The sequence below is a fragment of the Lepisma saccharinum genome, chromosome 13, assembly GCF_977018435.1.
Source record: "Lepisma saccharinum chromosome 13, izLepSacc3.1, whole genome shotgun sequence".
In the NCBI taxonomy this organism is placed as follows: domain Eukaryota; kingdom Metazoa; phylum Arthropoda; class Insecta; order Zygentoma; family Lepismatidae; genus Lepisma; species Lepisma saccharinum.
The window spans coordinates 72,374,960-72,387,547 of record NC_139241.1 but is presented as its reverse complement, the minus strand read 5'-3'; the positions used below and the strand labels follow the sequence as shown (position 1 = coordinate 72,387,547).

The following is a 12,588-nucleotide window of genomic DNA, read 5'->3' as shown; positions in this document are numbered from 1 at the left end:
ATTCATTCATTAGTTATGCCGCTAAACAAATATAGTCTTGAACAAAGAGTTTTTATGTACGATAATTACGTGGAAACGAATTCTTGCAGAAAAGTGGTCAGGCAATTACGAGAGACAGGATCTCTTGAACCTAAGAAACGTGTTGTATTGCTGTTGAAGGAGGTCATTTTCGTCATCTCTTATAACACAGGAGGTTAGTGTTCATCATTATTATTACTTTTAAATATAATTTTACGCTTTCGGTTTGCTTTATGCGCCGGGATGCTGTCTTCCCTTTCTGACAACTGAGGATAAATTAGCGATGTGTAATCTAAGATTAGATGTCAGAAATATTTGTATTTGGGAGGACACCTTTTCCAGCATCCTTGTGACAAGGTATGTGCTTATTTCAATTGTAATTGTAACTGTAATTGTGAAAAGTGGAAACATTACAAAACAAGCTGTTTCTGTTACGGACTTCCTGTAACGCAATTTTCCGGGACCTGTTGCATGAAGGGGCCGCCGACTGGCCGACACTCTCGCGGTAAACGACTGAAATAACCTCCCTGTCTATTTGACTGTCAACAGCTGCATGCGGGAATGAAATGTAAGTAATTATGTGAATGGTTGAATTTGTATTGTCCAGTGTATTTGAAATATATATTTGTTTATGAATTTTAACAATGTGTCCAATATACATACAGATGTAATATATATCCTTCATGATAGTGTAGTGGGAAATGCTGTCTGGGAGTTGCCTTCCAATTTTTGCCCTGCACTATAGCCTCTTAATGAGCTGCGGTAACTCGGTCATTAGGGCATCTGACTACCATGCGAGAGACCCGGGTTCCATCCCCATTGGAGAGAATTGGAATTTTTTCCACCCTTACAAGCAGCTCCAGCACGCACCGAGCATTCTGTAAAGTGGGTACTTGGGAGAAACTGTGGGGGGTAAAGGCAGGCAGGTGCATGGTGCTGATCACATCACCTCCACCTTTGGCTGTGATCAAGAAAGTGTGGTGCCTTAACTGCAGATCCCCAATATGCCCTCATGGCATGCTGTTAATCACAGAGGAGCACTTTACTTTACTGTAGCCAGGGTCGTTAAAAGTTCAGGAATTTGAAGAAAAAATAGTCAATTCCGGTCCAGGAAAGAAAATCAGCAAGCGTAAATGGGTTCTGGACCGAAAATAACCTTTTTATCTGTAGAGTATTTCAATTAGGTCCAGTAACCTTTTTTGTGGATGAATGTAAATACGGTGGAAATAAGTGTTAGGCGGGGGAAAAAAACAGTTCATTGTAAAGTCAACAACTTGACAAAGTATGAAGAAAGCTTTTTGTTTTGAATGCTTGCACACCAGTGTATGTAAATATCGATAACAATAAATATTTCTCTTAGACAGAAAAACTTTTAAGTTTTTTGTTGAACACTTAGATACATTGATGAAAAGAGTCTCTGGTACAAATATTATTATTCAGTCAATATACAAACCCAGTAGATTAGTTGATGCTTTGGCCACTGACAGGGCAAACTATTCCAAATTTTCCTCTCCTTTCAAATATACTTTGTGATATTCTCAAATCTAGATATTATCAAAAGTTTAATAGACTTATGCAGCCAGGAAACTATTGAGAATATCTAAGCAGTGAATATCATAGATATTTTTCTAAAGGAGAGGAAAATTTGAAAACATCTGCCCTGGTGGTGGCCAAAGGTCCAGCCAATCCTTAATTTATAGAGTTTGCAGTAAATTCACTTGTTTGTTGTAGGTTCAATCCCCACCAATACCACTAACTAACTAACTAACTCTCTAGCCTTCTTAAACCCGAAGGTTCATGGCTGCAGCAACACAGGCCTTCCATCTGTCCCTATCTTGTGCAAGATCTATATACTCTTTTCCATCCCTACCGATTTCCCTTAGGTCCATCTCGACGTTGTCCCTCCATCTTCGTCTTGGCCTTCCTACTGGTCTCTTACCATCAGGTTTCCCAACAAGAATCCTGTAAACTCCTCTTTCCTCTCCCATTCGTGCCACATGGCCTGCCCACCTAAGTCTTCTTGATTTAATTATTCTAATAATGTCTGGACATGAATACAAATTATGTAGTTCTAAATTATGTAACCTTCTCCACTCACCTGTCTCTTCATCCCTTTTAGGTCCAAAGATTTTCCTAAGGATCCTATTTTCAAATACTCTCAATTTATGTTCCTCTTTCAATGTAAGGGACCAAGTTTCACACCCATATAATACTACAGGCAAAATTACTGTTTTGTATATTTTAACTTTTAGTTTCTTAGATATTAAACGAGAAGACAAAAGTTTATGAAGAGAGAAGTAACATGCATTTCCTGAATTAAGCCTACTTTTTATTTCCTCTTTAATATAATTTTCATTTGTTAATATTACTCCTAAGTATTTGAATTTGGAAACTGGTTCAAACGAGTTGTTATCAATAATTAGATTTTGATTATTACCTAACACTTGGTTTCGGCCTGTAAGCATATATTTAGTTTTCTCTTTGTTAACTTCCAAACCTATCTCTTTAGCAGTTTTGAAAAATATTTTAGCATTATTCTTAATTGTATTCACATCATCCCCCAGTAAGTCTACATCATCTGCATATGCTAACAACTGAGTCACACCATTTAATTTTAGTCCTTCTTTAGTTTCGTTTACCTTCCTAACAGCATATTCTAAGGCAAAATTAAAGAGCAATGGAGATAATGCATCTCCTTGTTTTAACCCATCATGAATTGTAAATTTGTCAGACATATTAATACCCACACGAATTTTACTTTCTGTTTCACTGGTGCATACTTTTATCATACTAACAAGCTTCTTAGGTATTCCAAACTCTACTAATATATTATATAATTTATCTCTTTTGACCGAATCATATGCTTTTTTGAAATCAACGAATAGCTGATGGACATTTTGATTATATTCCCACTTTTTTTCAAGTGTCTGTCTGATGTGAAAAATTTGATCTGTAGTTGATCTGTTGCGTTTAAATCAACATTGATAATCACGTATAATTTCATTAGCATATGGGGTTAGTCTTGTTAAAAGAATGTTAGATAATATTTTATATGTTGTTGAGAGTAGAGAAATTCCACGGTAATTATTGCAGTTCATTTTATCACCTTTTTTAAACACAGGAACAATTATGGATTCTTTCCACTGTTGAGGGATTTCTTCTTTATTCCATATTAAACAAATTAATTTATGAATTTGACATATTAATGAATTTCCACCATATTTAATTAACTCAGCTGGTATTAAATCAATGCCAGGTGCTTTGTTATTTTTTAGCCTTTTAATAGCATCTTTAACTTCAGTCAAGTTAGGTTCTGGAACTAAAGGTTCTGCTGTGTGGACTTCATTTACTTCTGATTTATCTCCTTCATGGACATTTAAAAGGTCATTAAAGTAGTTCTTCCATCTATTTAGAATATCGCTTGGGTCAGCTAGAAAATCACCGTCTTTATCTTTTATCAAGTTTACTTTAGGTTGCCACCCCTTTCTAAACTCATTTACACCTTTATATAAATCTCTGATATTTTTATTTTTGCTGTTTGTTTCAATTTCGTTAATTTTGCTTTTCAAGTAATTTCGTTTTTTACTTCTAAACGTGCGGTTAACTTCTCGCTTTATTCTATTATAATTGTTTAGATTTGTATCATCAGAGTTATTTAACCACCTAAGTCTAGCCTGATTTCTTATTTCTATTAGATTATGACATTCATTATCAAACCATGGCTTACTTTTTCTCGGTTTATGGTATCCTATACTTTCTTTAGCTGCTGATTCTATTGCATTACGTATGTGCTCCCAATTCTTATTTACGTCTGTTTCATTTATATTTTCATCATCATTTAAATCCTGCAAAACATCAAATCTATTTGACAGTTTAATTTGGTAATCTTTCTTAATTCTTTCATCAGTAAACTTTCCTGTATCAAATTTTAGAACTTTTAGATTTTGTTGCTTATGATTTATCACTGAGAGTCTTTCTCTTAATTTAGCAATTACTAAATAATGGTCACTGGCACAGTCAGCACCTCTATGTGTACGAACGTCAATTATACTAGTATGCCTTCTCTTATCAATGAGAATATGATCTATCTGATTATGAGTTTTACCATCTGGAGAAGACCAGGTATATTTATGGATATCTTTATGTTTAAAAGTGGTACTTTTCACAATTAAATTCTTTGAGGTTGCAAAAGTAATCAATCTTATACCATTATCATTACTTAATTCATGAAGACTTTCTTTACCAATCGTGGGTTTAAATGTCTCTTCTTTGCCAATCTGTGCATTACAGTCACCTAACAGAATTTTCATATCATACTGAGAAAATTTATCAAAGACCTGTTCTAACTCTGTATAAAAATCATCTTTAGTATTATCATCTTTATCTTCCGTTGGTGCATGTATGTTTATTAAAATAATTTTACACCACCTACCCTGTAAAACTGCATATGATATCCTATCATTAATAAATTCTACTGTTTTAAGAGCAGAGATAATTCTATTATTTATGAAAAAGCCTGTTCCAAAATTATGATTTTCAGTACCACCATAGAAAAAAGTATAATTTTTAGTTTTACAATTCCCTTCTCCTGGCCACCTAACTTCCTGGACAGCTACTACATCTAATTTATACTTAAGTATCTCATTAACTGTACACTGATATGCCCCAGGCCGGTAAAGGCTCAGAACATTCCAGGTGCCTAATTTAATATCCTTATTCCTAACGTAGATCTTATCCTTAGTCCAGGGACCTCCCAAAGTAGTCCCCACCCGGAGATCCGAACGGGGGACTATTTTACCTCCGGAATATTTTACCTTGGGAACATCCATGGCCTTATATTGCTGATTCTTGACATGGTTTTTTTACAGTGCAGAGTTGTCAGCTCTACGCCTAACCCCCAATATGAATTTAAGAACTACTACAGAAGACAAACACAAACACATTAGAGAGCACAACTACTACACAAGACATACACAAACACATCACAACTATAACACAATATAAACACAAACACACCACAACTACTACACAAGACAAACACAAACAAATTACTACTACGCAAAACAAACATACTAGACAGCACAACTACTACACAAACATACTAGACAGCACAACTGCAACACAAGACACATACATACACACCACCGATACTACACAAGACAAATAGAAACACATTAGACAGCATAACTACTACACAAGATAAACACAACCACACTAGACAGCGCAGCTACTACACAAGACAAACCCACATACAAGCACAGCACATCACTCTTACCACCACTCACATTAATGTATCATTGACTTGTGTGTTTCGTATTGTATATCCTGCTCCCAATCTGTACACACATTCTGCAATGGATGGTAAAAGCCTATCAATCCCCACCAATGGCAAAAATAAATATGTTCACCTGATGTTGAGACAAGAGGTGTTCTCTTGACGCGTAGTGTTAGAATCATATTGGTGCTATAATGAATATATGTTCAGTTACAAATGTAAGCAGTTGACAATCTCACCACCCATGGAGACACTGTTGTACCTTGGAGATATTGATGCTTGTACCTACAAGAAGAAAATTTCACATTACTTCACGCATTAGGAGTCAAGGACACTTCTACAGGGTGGCTCAATAAGTCACTTAACACCCCCAGTACAAGGCCACTGCGGCATGGAACGTGAAAATGGCGATGACCAATCGTTGACTGGCCAAGGGGGAAACACATTGACGTCACCCGCATGGTCGGCAGCCATCTTCATGTCCGCCATCTTGAATTCAACTTCAGAAATTTAAATGGGAAGGGGGTCGTGCGACTTATCAAAATGGGCTAGAATTTCACCAGGAAAACAACTGTGACATTTGTTTTCACCTAACTTTAAATTTAAGGGCGATTTCCGCATGGGAGAGTGACACGTCCTTTCCTTTTTGCTTAAATGTTTATTGTTCAAATAATCGTTAGTATGTGATTATGTGGTATTTATTGTTAGACCAATCACTGAAAATGTCCGGATATTGACTTACCGGTATGTACATATCTTGTAGTATTGGTTGGCATGGGAATTACGATTGTGTTTTGTCTTTACATAAAAGTATAAAAGAGTGATGATGTGAATTGATCGTGTCAAGAGTAGCATATTTCCTTTTTCATTGATCTGAACGAAAATGCCACTAACACGTGAGGAACGGATTGCCATCATATTGATGTCAGGGGAGAGAAGTACGCGTGACATTGCCGCAGACTTCAATAACCGCAATCCTGCAAGACAACCGGTGTTACATGTGGCCGTCAGCCAGCTGCTGGCAAAGTTTCAAGATACTGGATCTGTGTACAACAAGCCGCGACATGGACGTCCGAAAACAGCCACGGATGAGGGTACTGCTGTAGCGGTGTTGGCATCATTTGCAAAGTCCCCAACCCGTAGCACACGGAGACTGGCGCTGGAAAGCGGTGTCAGCAGGGGTTCAATTCAAAGGATTGTACGTGACCACCACTGGCATCCGTATAAGATACAGCTGCAGCAGCACCTTAGTGAGGACGATCCAGACAGGCGTTTGCAGTTTTGTTAGTGGGCTATAGCACAACTGCAACGTGACCCTGCCATTGGTAGCATGATTCTGTTCAGTGATGAGGCTAATTTTTATGTGTCGGGAGAGGTGAATAAGCAAAATCTGCGGTACTGGTCACCCGAAAATCCACATTGGACAGATCCCAGCAAGGTGACGGGAGGCGGGAAGCTAATGGTGTGGTGTGGTACTTGGGGTTCCCGACTTGTTGGTCCATTTTTCATTGAGGGCAACTTAAATGCAGAGGGCTACTTGCTTCTGCTACGGGAGCAGATCTTACCATCCTTACTGTCTGAGGATGAGAGCTATCCTGAATGGTTCCAGCAAGATGGTGCTCCACCGCACTATTGGATGATAGTCTGTCAGTACCTGGATCAACAATTCCCTCACCACTGGATTGGTCGCCGAGGGACTGTGGAATGGCCTGCACGCTCACCTGACCTAACACCATTGGACTTTTACCTCTGGGGAGACCTGAAAGCCATGGTGTATGCTACGAAAATCAGGGATCTGGCCCATTTGCGCACACGCATTGTGGATGCCTGTACTGCAATAACTCCTGAGGTTCTTCAGAATGTGGTAAGGTCATGGGAGAGACGAGTACACGTGTGTGTTGCGCAAGAGGGACGTCATATTGAGCATGTGTTATAACTTTGTGGTATTGATAACTCTGCAACAATTAAAGTTAGGTGAAAACAAATGTCACAGTTGTTTTTCTGGTGAAATTCTAGCCCATTTTGATATGTCGCACGACCCCCTTCCCATTTAAATTTCTGAAGTTCAATTCAAGATGGCGGACATCAAGATGGCTGCCGACCATGCCGGTGACGTCAATGTGGTTCCCCCTTGGCCAGTCAACGATTGGTCATCACCATTTTCACGTTCCATGCCGCAGTGGCCTTGTACTGGGGGTGTTAAGTGACTTATTAAGCCATAACTTTGTGGTATTGTTAACTCTGCAACAATTAAAGTTAGGTGAAAACAAATGTCACAGTTGTTTTCCTGGTGAAATTCTAGCCCATTTTGATATGTCGCACGACCCCCTTCCCATTTAAATTTCTGAAGTTGAATTCAAGATGGCGGACATGAAGATGGCTGCTGACCATGCGGGTGACGTCAATGTGTTTCCCCCTTGGCCAGTCAACGATTGGTCATCGCCATTTTCACGTTCCATGCCGCAGTGGCCTTGTACTGGGGGTGTTAAGTGACTTATTGAGCCATATCTTTGTGGTATTGTTAACTCTGCAACAATTAAAGTTAGGTGAAAACAAATTGCACAGTTGTTTTCCTGGTGAAATTCTAGCCCATTTTGATATGTCGCACGACCCCCTTCCCATTTAAATTTCTGAAGTTGAATTCAAGATGGCGGACATCAAGATGGCTGCTGACCATGCGGGTGACGTCAATGTGTTTCCCCCTTGGCCAGTCAACGATTGGTCATCGCCATTTTCACGTTCCATGCCGCAGTGGCCTTGTACTGGGGGTGCTAAGTGACTTATTGAGCCACCCTGTAGTTGTTACAACCCATGATTGAACAATTAAATTCCAACAATGAAGTGGCACAAAAAATGCATGAATGAGTAAGAAATGGTTATCAGAAGTTAGGTGAGCACCCAGAAATAGTTCATGTGGTAACATAGCTTCACAATCACTATCTCATTTCAATAGATTGCTTTCAGTGATATTGTTTGAAGCTCTACACGGATCAAAATTATTGTCAGAATCTGAGTTTTTGACCAAACGGGGAATTGTGTCTGTATACATACACTCATGCACTTTCGACCACCTCTCATGTGCTCTCAATGTGACTTTTTGCCGCATTTTGTGGTCTTCATGTTCTTTATGTCTTTGAAAATGTCATCATGTAGAGGAATGGAAATGAATGTGCGCATTTACATATTTTAAAAGTTTGGAACAACACTGCATGTACAGTGCCTTTGACTGTTGAGTCTTCCGTGAAGCGACGGCTAACATGCCAGGCGGTGGGAGGGCATCTGCCGGCATTTAGATCCAAAGCTTCACGCTGAACTTGATACTGGACGCGTCAGTGCTTTAGTATCCAGATAGCTGGTGTCCAGTTTGCACGTGTTTGTGAAGTATTAAGATGTTAACAAGTGTTTTAGATTGTTTTGTTTTAGTTTACGGATTAGTGGTGCTGTCTAATAATGCCACGCACAATTTAAAACAATGCATTTTTATGTAGGACTCTTACGTCATTACGAATTCTTGTATGGAAGTCGGAAGGCATTTAGGAGCAGAATTTCCAGATGTTCCTGTACCACACAGAGACAATGTTCAAGAACTTATGAGCAAATTTAGGGAAACAGGGTCTGCGAAGGGGAAACGGTGCACTGGGAAGAAACTAGATGAAGTTAGAGCACTATTGGAACACACTTTTCAAAAAATCCATCCGGCGCCTTGCACAAGACACAGGCATTTGCATGACATCTGCATGGCGAGCTACCAAACTTTTAAACCTGATGCCATACATTAGAAGAATTGAAAGAAAATATCAGTAGAGTAATTGAAGCAATTTTGGGAAAGGAACTGATACGTGGTAGTGAAAATTTCATGAAAAAATGCTGTATATGTGTGGAAATACGAGGACATCATTTCCAACACTTTTTGTAACAATGTACGTGCTCATGTTAATTTTAACTGTCCACGTAATTGTACAAGCTTATTTTATTACATAGCTATCGGTTCCATTTACGTAGATGTAGCATCCAGTTTGCTGGCAGACGTGCTCTCGCTGCCCGGTGTAATAGCCTCTGCTCCGCGGAAGATTCGGCCGTGATGGGCACTGTACATGCTCTAATAATGTACAAATGCTCAAAATGTTTTTGTCCGTTTTCTTAATAACAAACTGAGTAAGTACTGTCCCCTTTTTGAAAGTACTTAGTTATCATAAAATAAGCTGTTAGTTCACTGGCAGCGTCTCCTTCCATGGTCAACAACAAACATTGCAAACGTAAGTATTACATCTATAAACATTTCATTAAAAAAACCATGATGTAGTATTTGTTTGTGTTTGAGTACTAAGTTGTTTATGTAATCTCTATACTGAATCTTCTTATGTATATATACTCTTGCTTGATTCATGTTTTCTAACATCTGCATTATTGTTGATCTCAAGGATAAAGTATGAGGAAAGAAAATGTCAGATTTTTAGCCCCTGGAAACGGGCATTGTTATGGATGTAAAAAAGGGGCATTTTCACCTTTAAAGAAAGGGGAGTGATTCTTTAAATTTTCTCAACGTTTTGAGACAAATTCGTGGATAGTCGTAATAGAGCAATTTTAGTCTCCGGGACTTCCTTCATAGAGAAGATTTATATCAGTGTCAGTGGAATTCGGTCTTTATATATTTTGGATGGATATGCAGATAAATACAACAGTAAAATGAATGTGTCCGACCCCTCTGAATGAAGAAAAATAATATGTTGTTTTCTAATTCCCGACCCTTTTACCTTAGAAGCTTGACATTCATTGTATGTATCTGACTTCATGTTTTTTGTATAGTAAAGGGACTTTTAGAGTTATGTTGCTACATCAACAATTCTGGATTTTGAAATATTTCAGGGTGGTCGTAAAATTAAATAATTCCTCATCTAGTATTCATGCCATCCTAGTCAAAGTACTGAGGCCATTACACAAATGTCATTGGGCAAGAATATCTAAAATTGTACGAGGAGAATTGCACTGACAGCACAAAAATAAAGTCATATGTATTATGGACAATCACTTATACTAGTGTAAGCAGCACATCTCTCCTCTAAATACAAATTATTTTTGTCTAATGCAACAAAATTTCAACATAAAAGCTGCTTGTTAATATAAATTTTTCAGCTGACTGTCATTGACCCTGTTGACATGCTGCTATGGAGTGTTAGCTAGAAGCGAGACATTAAAATTGAAACCTTTCGCAGAGGAGTGGGGCTATGTTTACCACCTCCACATGACATCACATCTTCAAAACCACACATGATATGAGGGCTGCTGGAAAAGTTTCTGCAATCAATATGAAAAAAGATGTGAAATTCTGGGAATGGCTTTTTTGTATTTCAAAGTATTCACTCTTAAGATCGGTACATTTTTCCATACGCTCAGACCAATTTTGAAAGCGTTTTTTCCACTCTGAAGCTGATACCTCAGAAACCACTGTTCGGAATGCGTCAACAGCTGCTTCAGGTGACACAAATCGTTCACCACGTATCTTATTTGTCATGTGTGGGAACAAAAATAATTCATTAGGTGATAAATCAGGTGAGTACAGACAATGAGTCATTAATTCGACATTTTTACTGGACAAAAAATCAACTGTTTGGTGTGCTGAGTGGGAACTGCCGTTGTCGCTTGAGTCGGCTATTAAAATTGCAGTTTTCATATTGTGTACTAACCTTGACTACAGAAGGTGTTGAAAATGATGTCCCTCTGCTGCAACACATTCCTGGCATCTCCGAAGGATATTGTCATTTACACGTACAAGTTCGTCTACTGTAATTCTCCCGATTTCTCATACAATACTCTTTTAACTCACGGATGGTGTGCAGATTGTATATTTTATTTTTTAGATTTTTACACTTTTTCCCCATGACATTATTTTACCATTTAAGAATTTTAGCGGCTCTAAATGCTGTGGTTTTTGAAACATCCGTTTCTTGTGAGAGGTGGTGGATAGATTTCCGAGGAGACTGCTCTAACCTTTGTCCTATCTCATTGAGTTTTTCCTCAGTAAGTACACGTGGGTTTTTCTTTCCACTTTTATTCAGAACTGACCCTGTTACTCTAAACTTTTTTATGAGGTTTAATATAGTGGTCCTATGTGGAACGGGAACACCAGGAAATTTCGTTGCAAAACGTCGTAGCACTTCTCCACAATTCCTCTTTTCGAAGTAACATTCGACAAGATAAATCCTTTGTTGTAATGTAAACGTTTGTGGTGCCATATTAAGCCACAGTCTTCAACACACGGACATGATACAACACAACTTCCGAGGGAGGATTATACTGGCTTCAGTCTGCAAAGTCAACAGAAAGGGAAAAAGAGTGAAGGCAGGGAGAGCGAATAAAAAACAGACTGTAGCATGCGACTGTCGCGGACCCCGTAAACCGGGAAAGGCAAGCGCTGACGGTGGCCCACTTGCTGCTGAGTCTCGTAGCGAATGTCAGGGAATGCTCTGTAGTAATCTATGAGAAATTGTTAATTGTATAAGAATTTGAAATGTACGTAATCAATCAACTTCAAGATACCCTATCTTGCAATAATCTAAGGTCAGATAGATTGTTCTGTGAAGGACCCTAACAAACTAAATGAACTGAAAGAATTCTGTTTTATTTTGCATGGAGCTTTCTTTCCTTTTTCTTCCTCAATAAAAAATAAAAGCTAAACTGTAAAAAATCTTGCCTCAGGGCATTAATAAATATGTACAAATTCAATGGGATTTGGATTAATAAAAGTTGCAATTTTTCACATCTGTGGTTAAAAATTTCAAGTAGAAGTCACTAGAGTTGGAAGTGGTCAGGAAAGAACCAGCTTTGTTGTTTCCGCGGCTTTTTTGGTTAGGCTTTTTTTTTTTTGGCTTTTTTCACAAAAGTGTCTCAAATCAATGGAAATACAAGAGTAGACAGTATTTTACCTGTTCCATGGTTTTTGTTTATCTCCCTACTATAAAATAAACACTTTTTTCTAAATATAAAATACAATTTACATATGAAATTCGTAGCTAGACATAAACAGTGTTTTCAAAAAAGCTGGCTTTTTTGAATGGGCGGTTCCTTCCAATTGTTATCTTCCTATTTTGGTAGGCTTATAAAATATATCTGTGTAGTATAAACATATTCACATAACTAGAGTAGTTTTATGTGTGTTTTTAATAGAACCTAATACAGAGCATTCCCTCCTATGAGACTCGACGCCAAGAAGCCCGGTGTCAGCACTTGTCTTTCCTGGTGAATGGGGTCCGTGACAGTCGCACAATACTGTCTTGTTTTTTTCGCTCTCCCTGCCT

At 38.2% G+C, this 12,588-nt stretch overlaps 1 long non-coding RNA gene across 2 annotated transcripts in view; it reads left to right on the top strand.

Annotated features, from left to right (window-relative positions):
- Positions 1 to 452: 452 nt before the first annotated feature.
- LOC145997031 (uncharacterized) overlaps positions 453 to 12,588 on the top strand; it is a 34,689-nt gene continuing 22,553 nt past the window's right edge. For both annotated transcript variants that reach the window (XR_014442851.1, XR_014442852.1), the window contains exon 1: positions 453 to 586. This is a non-coding gene — a long non-coding RNA (uncharacterized LOC145997031). The remainder of the gene's footprint in view (positions 587 to 12,588) is intronic.